This window comes from Pinus tabuliformis, chromosome 7 (assembly GCF_031772625.1).
Source record: "Pinus tabuliformis cultivar Carrire ecotype Pingquan chromosome 7, CPIR1, whole genome shotgun sequence".
Taxonomy (NCBI): domain Eukaryota; kingdom Viridiplantae; phylum Streptophyta; class Pinopsida; order Pinales; family Pinaceae; genus Pinus; species Pinus tabuliformis.
This window is the reverse complement of record NC_142293.1, coordinates 1353554016-1353570526: the sequence shown is the minus strand read 5'-3', so window position 1 is coordinate 1353570526 and position 16511 is coordinate 1353554016.

Here is a 16511-nt window from a genome sequence, read left to right as displayed (position 1 = left end):
TTGTACTCTTCTCTATTCTGATTAATAATAGATGACTGCTATTATTGTTCCATTCTCGTTTGTTTATGCAATGGATAAATGTGAATTATGTCTTTTCTGACTGGCATATAGTTACTTTTACTAGATTTCACGCTTGCGTTTGCCTTCTCTTCGTGTGTGCAGGTGTCCGTTCGTGGGGATCGCGGAGGACTGTGACCAGCTGAAGCGAAGGAGCGAAGGAGACATCCCTTCGTCCAACGACAGCGCAGGAATCCAAGTAGGTGCTCTTTACTTCTTGTTTAAGTGTAACTAGGAACATGCGTGGCAGCATTGTGTGATTGTTGCTAGACCCCTATTGGGCTAGTAGGGATCGCCTCTATCCGTAGAGGGGATTTACCTTCTCAACAAGAACCTCTGGGAGAAGCTGTAATTTGTTGACCTTGTTCCTTTAGGGGTTAGAACAACACTTTTAGGGACTTAGGAGCCCTTGGTTTATGGACATTTCATGCTTAGAGCTGTAAGGCACAAAAATGTCTATAACAGTTGCCCCCTAAAGTATGAGGCCGTTTATCGGGTGAAATGCTTTATTAGGAGAATCCGAAGTTCTTTCAATGCTGGGAGGAGACCTGTAATAAGATACAATATAATACATTATCTTCATGCTGTTTTCATGATCTAGCTGAGGCAGGCATTCCCATGCTCAGCTTTATAAATTCATTTTCATGTACATAGGATAGACAATCGTCTGATGGTAGACTGATGATTCTGATAGAGCCATCATCCTTTTGGTAGGATGATTATCTGTGCTGCAATGTTGTACATTTCAATGTCTTTATTTTCCTGAATATATATCGCAGCCCGGATGGATGAAACTAGATCCGGGGTCTTCAATCTCGTCCGATCTTCACTCGAAGTATAAGTCGATCCATGTGAGAAATGTTTTGAAGTCGAACATGGAAAGAAATCGCTTGATTACCAGTCAATGATGTAAATTGTTAACAAGCGCGAGAGGAATCACCGATAATGATAATGACCCTCAAGGTACTGCAGTAAAATTCACGTGGCGTGAATAAAGGACTTGGCGTCGAACACCACGCAAAATATTTTGGTCGAAGGTCATTGATGTAAACCTGTCGCCGGAAGTGAGAAACTTGCCATTGAGGCATGCAAGCTTCAAAGTACTGAATGGGGTGTTCCTAGATCAACTTCTTGGATAATGAGCTGATGTCGACAAGAAGTGATCCTTCATAGGAGGGCCTTAATGAATCCCACATCAATGACACGGAATGGAGCAAATGATTTTGATGGAGGTGAAAACGATCTGATGATATATGGTTCAGGGTGGCGGTCATGAAAGAATGGAGTATAATGTATGGTAGTGGGCGGGACACAGGTGGCCTTTCTGGATGACTTCTCTTGAACATGTCGGTGACACTTATGTGATGGATTGGTAGCATTAACCCCAAATGGGGATGGTATGGCGAGACCATGGCGATGTGACCGGTGAATGAAACAACCCAACCCGACTCGGGCACGGAGCGGAAGTGTCATGTTCAAGAGCGACTTGCTACCAATAAAGATTCTTTGAGTTTTCTCCCCAATTTTTCCCCAGTCATTGCTGACCAGTACCTCTTTATTTTTGTCAAGCTTGAGGAGGATAACATATGCTTCTTCTATAATTTTCCCTTCGGAAAAACCCATCGCTATGTTTTAACGAGCCTAGCGATAGTGAAACTTGTTCTCGTCTAAAGACAAGTTTGTCGCTATTAATCTTTTTAACGAGTCTAACGACAAAGATAACTCGGTCCTTTTCATTTTTAGAGAGTCTGAAAAGGTACGTAAAGGTAACTCCAAAATTCCTTTTTCGTTATCTAATCCCTTAAGTCCGAAAAATTATAAAACAATACAGAAGGGATGAATTTTCGATTAGCTTTAACGAGCCGAAAAAAACAAGCGCTCGATCTTTTTGTGCAATAATCCCTCAGGTCCAAAAAGATTAAAATCTAGAGGAGGGATAGCACTTCCTGTCGCTTTAACGAGCTGGAAGGCCAGAACTCGGCAATCTTTTCATATTTTACGAGTCAGGAAAGAGCTTAAAGAAGACTCGTCTTTTGAGGAACGAGTGATAAAATGGGTAGCAGCTGATTCCAGGTAAGGTTTGGAATTTTCCAATCACGGTAGTGTCACAAGGATGGCTAGTGAAATCACTCTTCGCAGCTGTTCCTCAAAATGGGTAAACAATCAAATGGAGGTGAATGATCGGCCAAAATGAAAAGTGGAGGTGACGGTGCAAACACAACCAAGGCTTCAATGGCTGAAGTACTACATTCACGGTGGTTATTTACCAGGGAATAGTTAATTTTTTAACGAGCTTAAACGCGGGCGGAAACATTTGCTCGGTCCGGGTTTCTTTTTTAACGAGCTTGAACCTCGCGGTAAACACTGCTCGATCTGATGGTCTTGTTTTGATTTTTTCACCATAAATAGCTTTGTCCTTCCAAAGGTCGTACTGTACATTCAACTGCTTCATCAAATTAGTTAGAAATGAACAATATTTGCTTGAAAACGAGATTAAAACGCTAATATTTTACTTTGAACTACGTAAAAGTAATTAAAAAGTGTTTTTTACCTTTCATTTTACCATTTCATTTGAACTTGGTTTGTTGGAGCTTTGGAGGTGCTTTTCCCCCTCGATTTTCATCAGTTGATTTCGGGAGATTCTGTGGACGATTCTCGGCACTGTCTGGACCAGATAGGAGCTAAACCCGAGCTCTTTCATTTCATGGTTTCCATTTTGCATTTTGAGCTTGATTCCTAGTTTTTCTAAGCCCCTGGGGTTTGAGGAACTCGTTTTGCCATCAACGCACCCCCAGTGTATCGAAACCTGCATTAAATGCTGGCCTGTGTGAAGGCTATCTGGCTTTCAACGCACCTAGAACACTGTTGCAGGTGCGTTGGGCGCAAAAAGGGAATTTGAAGCACAATTTTTTATGGAATTTTTGCCTGTTTCTTACCAAAATCAGGATATAACTCCTCTCTTACTTGTTTTTCAGAGATATTTGGAGTAAGATGACCCTTACATGGCGAGAACGTGAGCATGAAGAAGAGGACATGATTGCCCTACATGATCCAGTTACAGTGAACGCGCTGCGGAATTGTGGCTTGCTGAAGTTCTTCCGCATCTCTAGCATGAGACAGCAGATCAACTTACTGCAGTATTTGCTCGATGCTTGGGACCCTACTAATCAGGTTTTGCAGATTAGGGGCAAATCTATCCCCTTGACTGTAGTAGACATCTATTTCTTGACTGGCTTGTCGAGGCGGGGTGCCCCAATCTCTTTGTCAGGTTCGGCCCGAGGAGGCGATTCTGTGAGAGATTATGTCCGCCGGTATTGCAGAGAAGGATCTCAGTCGAGTAAAGATGACAAGATCATCATCCGTGATGTCACTGACAGGTCCCTTAGGACTATCCTGTTTACTTTTGGTAGGATGGCCGGTAGTGCGTCTCTTCATGTAGCCAACCGATCTTATATGCAGCATGCCTTGGAATGCCTCCAACCGAAGGTGTTCAACTGGTGCGACGCAGTACTTCTTGTGATGAAATAACAGTTGACCAAGATAAAGAATGGGAGGTTGAAGAACTTTGGGTATGGTTCTATTTTGACCGCCTTTGCCTTGGAGAAGATACCACTGATGCAGCCACAGTACATTGCCCTCGATTTGCCTCCTCCTACTGAACCACGTATGCAGAGATGGGTTGACCATATGTCTAGGCTTGCTGGCCAATCTCAGATTTCATTTTCTGATACCTTCTTCAGGTGGTCTGATCGTCAGGAGATGGTTTATTCCGAGTATCCATATGCTGGCATGGACTTCCGGGGTGATCCAGATTTAGTACTGCCGGATGGCGAGCAGTGGGGCGCCATTGGTAAACTTTCTGACCATATTGTTGTTTACTGTTTGTGTTTATAATGTCCTTGTGCTTTATTCTATCAAGACTTTAATCAAACTCATGTGTACATGCAGATGTCGGTCCCGTTCGTCCAGTAGTTCGCATGAGAGTACTAGTTGTTGCCCCAGCAGGAGAGGCCGTCGGAAGGGCTATTCTTCGCGACCTCGATGTGGCCGAGACTCTCACAGCTTTGCAGGAGCAGGTTGAGGGCCTCACTCTCGGTATACCAGATGTGAGGATTGACGATCTACCTTTGCGGTTACAGCGACATACTACTGGTGTGCCCAGACGATGGACTCGTCTCCTACGCATGATCGCATAGGCTGTGACTTGCTATCACGAGCATCATTAGACTAGGGTGCCCCCTAGCATTTTGAGTTTTGGGTCGCTTGACCGATTTTGTCTTGGTTACAGAACATTATGTGTAAAACATAAACAGCTATATATATTTTTGATTTTCGGAGTTTTATTTCAGTTGAGCTACATGATCCACATGCAAAACATTGATGATGTGTTTCTTTTTATAAATGTGGCAAATGTCTATCTAACACATAGTTTGCTAATGAGTCGGTTAATGTGTTTAAGTTTATGGAAATATGTTGATATTAAATAAGATCAAATTGTCTTTCCAAAATATTATCCCTTAGGAACATGCGATAAATAGCTGGGTTTCGGACGGAATATATACCATTGAGTTGTAGTATTACGAGTTGTGAGTCTAGCCAGACAATTAGTCGGCGTATACCATGAGTGATGGCATCAGAGAGAAGTTCTATCAATGCGCTATACTCAGCGATGTTATTCGTTGATCGACCAATACATACACCTCTGAAACTTACTAACTCGCCGCTTGGATAAAAAATGGCCCAGGCTGTGGAGGACAGGTTCCGCGAACTACGACTCGCTCCGTCAGCATATCCAACACATGGCTCCAATAGGTTTGACATCTGCAATAAATGTAAAAAGTGGATCACTCGACCAAAACAAACACTTTAGCGAAAACAAAAATATAACAAAAGCATATTGGTTACTATTTATGCATAGTAACGCTTGAGGTACAACCCATTACGAGGTTGCGCCAGTGGAATTCCGTCATAATCCATTAACTCGTAGGCTCCATTTGCTAATACTCGCTTAACAATATAGGGGCCCATGCATAAAGACTTAAATTTACCTGCTCCCAATTTATCGGATTCTTGGTCGTAAAGCAAGAACAAGTCACCTTCTGAGAAGAAACGAGGTTTGAAATTTTTGTCGAAATGCGCCTTGACTCGCTTCTTATGCGCTTCGTTAGCCAAAGCGGCGTCACGACGGGTTTCATCCAATTGGATTAATTCTAAGAAACGAGCCTCTTCTTCTGAAGTTCCAGGGAGGAGATCAATTGCGAGTTTGAGAGACGAGATTTCACACTGGACTAGTAAGACTGCTTCCAGGCCATATACCAGTTGGAAGGCTGTGAACCCGGTTGCATTCCTTACCGATGTTCGGTAAGCCCACAAAGCTGAGTACAGGATTAGGTGCCATCTCCTTTTGTGAACTCCGATCATCCTTTGCAGCATGCGTTTCATGACTTTGTTGATCGCTTCAACTTGTCCATTGGCTTGCGGATAATATGGAGTAGAGCTGTCGTGACACAACCCTAGTTTGGCAGCTAATTCAACCATCATGTGATTGCGGAGATGCGATCCATGATCTGTGACTATAGCCTGTGGTACGCCGAATCTGGTGACTACATGATTGAAAAAGAAGAGGGCAGCTGTTTCACCAGTATTATCTAATGTAGGCATCGCCTCGGCCCATTTGGTAAAATAGTCAACTGCGACTATGATATACCCATGCCCCCCGGTCGAGGTGGGGTTACATGTCATGAAATCGATGCCCCATTTGGCGAAACCAGAGATTCTGGGTTCGATCCCCAGCGGAGTCGCCATTTTGTTACCGGGAAAAGTGTCTATTTAGAACTGCTCTATCCCACTAAGGTGTGACAGCTACCTTAGAAACAAACAGAGAAAACTACTTTTGTATCTCCTTTATGAACTATAAACAAAGAGGAATAGGAAGAACCAACCTGTGTCTTGCGCTAGTCCTTCGATCCAATCCCTCTCCTCTTTGACAGCTTCCAGCTACCTGCTCCCTTACTTGCCCAGCTTCACCATGTACCTGTAAGATCACAGAAGAAGGAAACTATACAAAGACATGGGTTTATATTCATAAATAACTTAGGATCAGATTTAAGTTAACCATACAAATGTAACAAGCATCAATGATACAAAATCATGGGGAAGAAACTCAAATAGTTTTTATTGATATACAAGAAGATTCACGAGGAGTTACAACCGATGATTCCTGACCCAGCATCAACCTCCCAGCAAAGAAGTCCCTTCTTCACCCCCAACAAAGCATAGATCACCCAATTCTCTGATATGTATCTCAAAACCAACAACAATTCCTTACAATGTGCAAAATTCCAGCCTCTGGATCTCTGGGATGAGGGATCCATATATAGATGTATGCAAGGAGGATGAGTCAGCTTATGATTTGATTAGTGGCTTCTCTCTGTCAGTTCTTGCTTCCACTTGGAGACCGAAAGCCTCTTACTCATCCTTGGTCGAATTCAGTGAGGCAAGTGTCATAGGGGAAGATTCTGGAAGCTTCCATTGTCTCTCCACCTCGCGGAATGACAATGCCATTTGTCATTTCCCGCTCAACGCACCTTGGTAGTGCATTTAGGTGCATTGCAACGCACCTAGCTAGTGGGTTTAGCTGCTATGCAACGCACTTGGCTAGTGGAGCAGTTGAAATGATCCTGATTTGACTTATTCTGTGCAGTTTCTGGTGGAGAACTTCTGGGAGAAGCTGTAATTTGTTGACCTTGTTCCTTTAGGGGTTAGAACAACACTTTTAGGGACTTAGGAGCCCTTGGTTTATGGACATTTCATGCTTAGATCTGTAAGGCACAAAAATGTCTATAACAGTTGCCCGCTAAAGTATGAGGCCATTTATCGGGTGAAATGCTTTATTAGGAGGATCCGAAGTTCTTTCAATGCTGGGAGGAGACCTGTAATAAGATACAATACAACGCATTATCTTCATATTGTTTTCATGATCTAGCTGAGGAAGGCATTCCCATGCTCAGCTTTATAAATTCATTTTCATGTACATAGGATAGACAATCGTCTGATGGTAGACTGATGATTCTGATAGAGCCATCATCCTTTTGGTAGGATGATTATCTGTGCTGTAATGTTGTACATTTCAATGTCTTTATTTTCCTGAATATATATCGCAGCCCAGATGGATGAAGCTAGATCCGGGGTCTTCAATCTCATCCGATCTTCACTCGAAGTACAAGTCGATCCATGTGAGAAATGTTTTGAAGTCGAACATGGAAAGACATTGCTTGATTACCAGTCAATGATGTAAATTGTTAACAAGCACGAGAGGAATCACCGATAATGATAATGACCCTCAAGGAACTGCAGTACAATTCACGTGGTGTGAATAAAGGACTTGGCGTCGAACACCACGGAAAATCTTTCGGTCGAAGGTCATTGATGTAAACCTGTCGCCGGAAGTGAGAAACTTGCCATTGAGGCATGCAAGCTTCAAAGTACTAAATGGGGTGTTCCTAGATCAACTTCTTGGATAATGAGCTGATGTCGACAAGAAGTGATCCGTCACCGGAGGGCCTTAATGAATCCCACATCAATGACATGGAACGGAGCAAATTATTTTGATGGAGGTGAAAACGATCTGATGATATATGGTTCAGGGTGGTGGTCATGAAAGAATGGAGTATAATGTATGGTAGTGGGTGGGACACAGGTGGCCTTTCTGGATGACTTCTCTTGAACATGTCGGCGACACTTATGTGATGGATTGGTAGCATTAACCCCAAATGTGGATGGTATGGCGAGACCATGGCGATGTGACCGGTGAATGAAACAACCCAACCCGACTCGAGCACGGAGAGGAAGTGTCATGTTCAAGAGCGACTTGCTACCAATAAAGATTCTTTGAGTTTTCTCCCCAATTTTTCCCCAGTCATTGCTGACCAGTACCTCTTTATTTTTGTCAAGCTTGAGGAGGATAACATATGCTTCTTCTATAATTTTCCCTTCGGAAAAACCCATCGCTATGTTTTAACGAGCCTAGCGATAGTGAAACTCGTTCTCGTCTAAAGACAAGTTTGTCGCTATTAATCTTTTTAACGAGTCTAACGACAAAGATAACTCGGTCCTTTTCATTTTTCGAGAGTCTAAAAAGGTACGTAAAGGTAACTCCAAAATTCATTTTTAGTCATCTAATCCCTTAAGTCCGAAAAAGTATAAAACAATATAGAAGGGATGAATTTTCGATTAGCTTTAACGAGCCGAACAAAAAAAGCACTCGATCTTTTTGTGCAATAATACCTCAGATCCAAAAAGATTAAAATCTAGAGGAGGGATAGCACTTCCTGTCGCTTTAACGAGCTGGAAGGCTAGAACTCGACAATCTTTTCATATTTTACGAGTCAGAAAAGAGCTTACAGCTGATTCCAGGTAAGTTTTGGAATTTTCCAATCACGGTAGTGTCACAAGGATGGCTAGTGAAATCACTCTTCGTAGTTGTTCCTCAAAATGGGTAAACAATCAAATGGAGGTGAATGATCGGCCAAAATGAAAAGTGGAGGTGACGGTGCAAACACGACCAAGGCTTTAATGGCTGAAGTACTACATTCACGGTGGTTATTTACCAGGGAATAGTTAATTTTTTAACGAGCTTAAATGCGGGCGGAAACATTTGCTCGGTCCGGGTTTATTTTTTAACGAGCTTGAACCTTGCGGTAAACACTGCTCGATTTGATGGTCTTGTTTTGATTTTTTCACCATAAATAGCTTTGTCCTTCCAAAGATCGTACTGTACTTTCAACTACTTCATCAAACTAGTCAGAAATGAACAATATTTTCTTGAAAACGAGATTAAAACGCTAATATTTTACTTTGAACTACGTAAAAGTAATTAAAAAGTGTTTTTTACATTTCATTTTACCATTTCATTTGAACTTGGTTTGTTGGAGCTTTGGAGGTGCTTTTCCCCCTCGATTTTCATCAGTTGATTTCGGGAGATTCTGTGGACGATTCTCGGCGCCGTCTGGACCAGGTAGGAGCTAAACCTGAGCTCTTTTATTTCATGGTTTCCATTTTGAATTTTGAGTTTGAGTCCTAGCTTTTCTGAGCCCCTAGGGTTTGAGGAACTCGTTCTGCCATCAACGCACCCCCAGTGTATCGAAACCTGCGTTGAATGCTGGCCTTTCTGAAGGCTATCTGGCTTTCAATGCACCTAGAACATTGCTGCAGGTGCGTTGGGCGCAAAAAGGGAATTTGAAGCACAATTTTTGATGGAATTTTTGCCTGTTTCTTACCAAAATCAGGATCTAACTCTTCTCTTGTTTGTTTTTCAGAGATCTTTGGAGTAATATGACCCTTACATGGTGAGAATGTGAGCATGAAGAAGAGGACATGATTGCCCTACATGATCAAGTTACAGTGAACGCGCTGCGGAATTGTGGCTTGCTGAAGTTCTTGCGCATTTCTAGCATGAGACAGCAGATCAACTTACTGTAGTATTTGCTCGATGCTTGGGATCCTATCAATAAGGTTTTCCAAATTAGGGGCAAATCTATCCCCTTGACTGCAGTAGACATCTATTTCTTGACTGGCTTGTCGAGGCGGGATGCCCCCATCTCTTTGTCAGGTTCGGCCCGAGGAGGCGATTCTGTGAGAGATTATGTCCACCGGTATTGCAGAGAAGGATCTCAGCCGAGTAAATACGGCAAGATCATCATCTGTGATGTCACTGAAAGGTCGCTTAGGACTATCCTATTTACTTTTGGTAGGATGGCCGGTAGTGCATCTATTCATGTAGCCAACCGATCCTATATGCAGCATGCCTTGGAATGCCTCCAACCGAAGGTGTTCAACTGGTGCGACGCAGTACTTCTTGTGATGAAAGAACAGTTGACCAAGATAAGGAACGAGAGGTTGAGGAACTTTGGGTATGGTTCTATTTTGACCGCCTTTGCCTTGGAGAAGATACCACTGATGCAGCCGCAGTACATTGCACTCGATTTACCTTCTCCTACTGAACGACGTATGCAGAGATGGGTTGACCATATGTCTAGGCATGCTGGCCAATCTCAGATTTCATTTTCTGATACCTTCTTTAGGTGGTTTGATCGTCAGGAGATGGTTTATTCCGAGTATCCATATGCTGGCATGGACTTCCGGGGTGATCCAGATTTAGTACTGCCGGATGGCGAGCAGTGGGGTGCTATTGGTAAAATCTCTGACCATATTGTTGTTTACTTTCTTTTTTTATAATGTCCTTGTGTTTTGTTCTATCAAGACTCTAATCAAACTCATGTGTACATGCAGATGTTGGTCCTGTTCGTCCAGTAGTTCGCCTAAGAGTACTAGCTGTTGCCCCAGCAGGAGATGTCGCTGGATGGGCTATTCTTCGCGACCTCGATGTGGCCGAGACTCTCACAGCTTTACAAGAGCAAGTTGAGGGACTCACTCTTGGTATACCAGATGTGAGGACTGACGAGCTACCTTTACGGTTACAGCGGCATACTACTGGTGTGCCCAGACGATGGACTCGTCTCCTACGCATGATTGCACAGGCTGTGACTTGCTATCACGAGCATCATTAGACTAGGGTGCCCCCTAGCATTTTGAGTTTTAAGTCGCTTGACCGATTTTGTCTTGGTTACAGAACATTATGTGTAAACCATAAACAGCTATATATATTTTTGATTTTTGGGGTTTTATTTTGGTTGAGCTATATGATCCACATGTAAAACATTGATGATGTGTTTCTTTTTATAAATGTTGCAAATGTCTATCTAACACATAGTTCGCTAATGAGTCGGTTAATGTGTTTAAGTTTCTGGAAATATGTTGATATTGAATAAGATCAAATTGTCTTTCCAAAATCTTAACCCTTAGGAACATGTGATAAATAGCTGGGTTTCGGATGGAATATATACCATTGAGTTGTAGTATTACGAGTTGTGAGTCTAGCCTGAAAATTAGTCGGCGTATACCATGAGTGATGACATCAGGGAGAAGCTCTATCAATGCACTATACTCAGCGATGTTATTCGTTCATCGACCAATACATACACCCCTGAAACTTACTAACTCGCCGCTTGGATCAAAAATGGCCCAGGCTGCGGAGGACAGGTTCCGCGAACTACGACTCGCTCCGTCGGCATATCCAACACATGGCTCCAATAGGTTTGACATTTGTAATAAATGTAAAAAGTGGATTACTCGACCAAAACAAACGCATTAGTGAAAGCAAACATATAACAAAAGCATACTGGTTACTATTACGCATAGTACGCTTGAGGTACAACCCATTACGAGGTTGCGCCAGTGGAATTCCGTCATAATCCATTAACTCGTTTGCTCCCTTTTCTAATACTCGCTTAACAATATAGGGGCACATCCATAAAGATTGAAATTTACCTGCTCCCAATTTATCGGATTCCTGGTCATAAAGCAAGACCAAGTCACCTTCTGAGAAGACACAGGGTTTGACATTTTTGTCGAACTGCACCTTGACTCGTTTCTTATGGGCTTCGTTAGCCAAAGCGGCGTCACGACGGGTTTCATCCAATTGGATTAATTCCAAGAAACGATCCTCTTCTTCTGAAGTTTCGGGGAGGAGATCAATTGCGAGTTTGAGAGACGAGATTTCACACTGGATTGGTAAGACTGCTTCCAGGCCATATACCAGTTGGAAGGGTGCGAACCCGGTTGCATTCCTTACCGATGTTCGGTAAGCCCACAAAGTTGAGTACAGGATTAGGTGCCATCTCCTTTTGTGAACTCTGATCATCCTTTGCAGCATGCGTTTCAGGACTTTGTTGATCGCTTCAACTTGTCTGTTGGCTTGCGGATAATATGGAGTAGAGCTGTCATGAGACAACCCTAGTTTGGCAGCTAATTCAACCATCATGTGATTGCGAAAATGCGATCCATGATCTGTGACTATAGCCTGTGGTACGCCGAATCTGGCAACTACATGATTGAAAAAGAAGAGGGCAGATGTTTCACCAGTATTATCTAATATAGTCATGAAATCGATTCCCCATTTGGCGAATGGCCCAACAACAACTATTGGCTGTAGAGGTGCGGGTGGTCTTCTAGTATTGCTATCAAAAATTTGACAAGCATGGCAACTTCTGACTGCGGTTATGCAATCTTTGAACATTGTTGGCCAATAGTATCCTGCTCGTAAATTTTTTTGTGCTGTAGCATATCCAGATTGATGCCCCCCAAACGCGCCTGAATGACACTCATTCAGGACTTTCTCGGCCTCCTCATGGGTTAGGCACCTTCTCAAAACTGTATCGATACCACGACGGTAAAGTGTATCACCGACGATCATGTAGTATTTTTCTTGGTATCGAATACATTTTTGTTCAGAGTGGGAGGTGTTTGGCCCAAATTTTTGGGTTTGGAGATAAATGATTATATCCCCATACCACTCATTGCTTGTAGATATCAGAAACAAACTTTCATCCACGATTGATTCTTCGGATGTTTCATCGTTGGACGACGATGGGAGATCGCATAATAATTCTGCGAAAACTAGAGCTTTCTTTGACTTGGATTTTACAAATTCCAGATCAAACTCTTGTAGGATTGCTATCCATTTTGAATATTTTCCCCCTAGTAACTGTCGCGACAATATATAAGTCATGGGGTTGCAATCTGACAGAATGGTAGTTTTCCGAAAGAGGACATAGTGTCGAAATCTTTGTATCGCTTGAACAACTGCAAGCGCTAGTTTTTCATAAATAGAACCATACCCAAAGTTCTTAAACCTCCCGTTCTTTATCTTGGTCAACTGTTCTTTCATCACGAGAAGTACTGCGTCGCACCAGTTGAACACCTTCGGTTGGAGGCATTCCAAGGCATGCTGCATATAGGATCGGTTGGCTACATGAAGAGACGCACTACCGGCCATCCTACCAAAAGTAAACAGGATAGCCCTAAGGGACTTGTCAGTGACATTACGGATGATGATCTTGCCGTCTTTACTCAGCTGAGATCCTTCTCTACAATACCGGCGGACATAATCTCTCACAGAATCGCCTCCTCTGGCCGAACCTGACAAAGAGATGGGGGCACCCCGCCTCGACAAGACAGTCAAGAAATAGATGTCTACTTCAATCAAGGGGATAGATTTGCCCCTAATCTGGAAAACCTGATTGATAGGATCCCAAGCATTGAGCAAATACTGCAGTAATTTGATCCGTTGTCTCATGCTAGAAATGCGGAAGAACTTCAGCAAGCCACAATTCTGCAGCGCGTTCACTGTAACTGGATCATTTAGGGCAATCATGTCCTCTTCTTCATGCTCACGTTCTCACCATGTAAGGGTCATCTTACTCCAAATATCTCTGAAAAACAAACAAGAGAGGAGTTAGATCCTGATTTTGGCAAGAAACAGGCAAAAATTCCATCAAAAATTGTGCTTCAAATTCCCTTTTTGCGCCCAACGCACCTGCAGCAGTGTTCTAGGTGCGTTGAAAGCCAGATAGCCTTCACACAGGCCAGCATTCAACGCAGGTAATTCATCATTAGTGGGAATTATCTGTTTGTTTCTAAGGTAGCGATGGTGAACCAAGCGCTTTCCAAGCAGTTGAGGAAAGGATACTCACAGAAGCCCCCTCATCTACGATGGTACCAGCCATAACCATTCTATATATTTGAACGATAATTCGGAATGGTACGCTTGCTGGTAAATGGGGTCTGCCTAGTTGATTCCAGTCGAAGGAGACAACTAGGTTGCTTGGAGGTGGGACTGAATAGACGGCCGGGTATGGCTCTGACGAACTTCCTTCCTGCGGTAAAGGAACGGGTAAATTTCCCCCATGTTCGTCGGAGTCTGTGTTTATGAAGAGAATTTGGACAGTGTCATCCTTGTTCTCTTCAGTGACTGTATCATCTAAAGATGAAACCTCTGAAGGCAAGACCGAGTCAACTGCCCCCTCGACCTTTTGAGTTTCGTCTGGTATGGATCCAGATGGTTTATCTTCAACGATAGGTGCTTCAGCCGACCACCTGAGCGGGCCAGCTGGATTCTCAACTAGTGACGGACTCGGCAAGAGGTTTTTATATCCAGGAGGAAGTCGTAACGGTGAAACCGGACGATCATCCAAAACTCTTTTAGCTTCATCTAAGAAGGGACAACGGTGGACGACATGATTGCCTTCACATAGTTTACAAGGAAATCTAGCTTTCCCTTTTTGTCCTCGGGCTTCACTTTCACTAGTTGACGGTGTGCTTTCAACATGATCACCAGAGGTTGACAACACCGGGTTGTGAAAACGAGGAGACCAGTACCTTAATATCCGAGGGATGCAACGACAATCTCTCTGAAAGTGGTCTCCTTGGCAAATGACACATGGCGATTTAGGCCTGGTCGGTGCAGTGTGTGGATTTTCGTTAGACGACACTCGTTTTCCCCATTCGCCTTTGGCTCTTTCTTCTTCTTCTCTTTCTTCTTCTTTTCCTTCTTCTCCTTAGCAACTTGGCTTTTAGCTTTACCAGCTCCATCAAGCGAAGAGGAAGGAGGAGAGGAAGAATTAGAGGAATTAGAAGGCTGGTGGGAAACTCTGGACTCGTCTAATTGTTGATTCGATTGTTAAGGAATGGTGGTGTTCTGAACGACAGAGGTTGAGAAGAGCCATACAGGCAAACCAATTGTCAGTCCTGGAAGCGACAATGTGGCCATATGGGGCGCACCAACATCTCCCCAAGAGGAGAAAGGACTAGGATTTCCACCAAGGGGAATTCCTTGGTTGGTAGGCTCCATTTTCTCAACCCAAGATCAACGTAGGAAAGGGGTATGAATATTTCGTTTAAAATAAATTTTAACACGCTTTGACACAACTTGTTTTTTCAGATTTTAAGAGTCGAGAAAAAACAAAAGATGACTCTAGTCTCCTTTGATTTTTAATGAGCCTGAAGTGACAAGTGCTCAGATGGACCTTTTCCGTTAAGGAGTCTGAAAAGGAACGAAAGGGACTGCTCTGGAGGTCTAGGTAGAGGGAGTACCAAACAAATCGCAAAACTGCAGAATACTTTTTACGGTACGACAGTCAATCTTCCCAAATGCTGTGTTCGGTGCATTGCGATCAGTAGGGCAACCGACACGGCTTCCTATGGATAAAGGATTTAAGCCTATAGGGGTCTCCCAATATATACTCGACGGTACGAGGGAGCACAAGTCCGTACTGGCACTTATCGTCTCAAAGTGGAGGAATCACCCAACCATCAATGAGGACAACAGTTACGAGGCTTTACGATGCCGGAATACATCTCTAGCCTAGACCTCTAAATGTTGTGCGTTAAGATCCAAAGCATTGTCAGATTCATTGAATTTATTTTAAGTTGATCTTTCTTATGAAGTTTTCCTTTTGGGTTCACCACGAGATGTAGATGTAATTCCTAAAATGCAATCTAAAGATGATAAACAAACTTTTATCTCTTTTCAACAATGAAAATCCTAGCTACTAAGGGAAAAGAAAGACACAATCTTTTCTCAAAGAGCAAAGAGCACACTGTAAATGCACTTTTCCTAAATCAAGCCAAACAGACTGTCAATATGCAAATGCACATGCATGTATTTGTTTTTCACTTTCTTAGTATTGATGCTAAAAAGAAAGTTGATGTACAAATCTGAATTTTCTTCTAAGCGACAAACACAAACAAGCTTCTTTTCGAAATCAAAAGGTAGAGATGATTACGACACTTTATGATTTTGAAATAAATACTCATTTTGACACTAGAAAGTCACAAATTCAAACCAAAGGCAAAATTAAAAGCATAATCAACTATCAATAGCAAATAAACTTTCTCCTATGATCGAAATCGACACTTGCGACAGATCTAAATCAAAGGACGACAGTACGACTATTCTACTTTCGCAATGGAAAACTGTAAACGACTCAACAAACACATAAAAACATCTACAGTTATTTTGTACAAATGAGGCGGAATATCAGTAAGGAAAAGGGGTCTGAAACAGTCATATACTGATCACAGGCTGCAAAAATCAGAGACAAAACTGGAAAGAATGAAGCAAAGGACCTCAGCTGCACAAGGCTAGGCTGATCAGTGCACCTGTTACACAGAGAAACTTCATTGCAGTGCAGGTTGCCCTCTCGGGAAGTGCGTTGAAATGCAGAACCTCTTCACAGTGCCTGCGCTGGGGCAGAAACGAGAATCCTATCCGGGTTTTGGGTCACAGTTTGCAGTTTTATCTTTGGTTTTTGGCCGAGTAAAAGCAATCAGTAATGCACAATCAGGGGTAGATCTAAAGAGGGTCTAAGAGCTATCACAAGGGCAATTAGATAGTCTATGAATCAGCTGTTCAAATCATAAATAGGTCCAGTGAATGGATTGAAGCAACAGATGTCTACTTTGCATTTGATATGGCAAATGCAGTTCGATTGCTACTTATAAGTTTATGAAATAAACAACAAGAGATACATAAACAAACTAATTAGACTCGATCC